At 39.3% G+C, this 415-nt stretch overlaps 1 protein-coding gene across 2 annotated transcripts in view; it reads right to left on the bottom strand.

The window, feature by feature from the left end:
- The window catches only part of LOC119590799 (transcriptional enhancer factor TEF-1-like), a gene marked incomplete in the record, with an annotated part of 156,884 nt that overhangs the window by 126,273 nt on the left and 30,196 nt on the right, over window positions 1–415 (bottom strand).

The raw sequence follows: 415 nt of genomic DNA, 5'->3' as shown, positions 1-415 counted from the left end.
TCCTGCTACCACTTTTATTATCATTATTATCTTAACCTACACTTAGCCCTCTCCTTCCAATCGGTGACGTAGATGAAGATGTAGATGACGTAAAAGGTTTTAAATAAAACAAAACAAAAACGTGCACCATAACTATATAGGGAAAGAACGAGTTAGTTCATATATAAAAATATCATACCTATTCAGGAATTTAGTGCTAGGAAAAACTTTTTTTTCTGACCAGTATATATAGTTTAAAAAGAGGGGAAGGCGGGGTGTAGAGGGGGGGGCTATATCTGTAGGGGGGGGAGAGGAGGTTAAGTAGGAAAAATGGGGGGGGGGGGGAATTACATGTAATTTGTGGGTTAATAGGACCAAGAAAATACTCTCTGCACTCTCACTGAATCAATGGCGAGTTGACATGACATACATCAGG

The sequence above is a fragment of the Penaeus monodon genome, chromosome 27 (assembly GCF_015228065.2).
Source record: "Penaeus monodon isolate SGIC_2016 chromosome 27, NSTDA_Pmon_1, whole genome shotgun sequence".
NCBI lineage: Eukaryota > Metazoa > Arthropoda > Malacostraca > Decapoda > Penaeidae > Penaeus > Penaeus monodon.
Note: the sequence above shows the minus strand (reverse complement) of the source record. Positions and strands in the feature narration are given on the sequence as shown.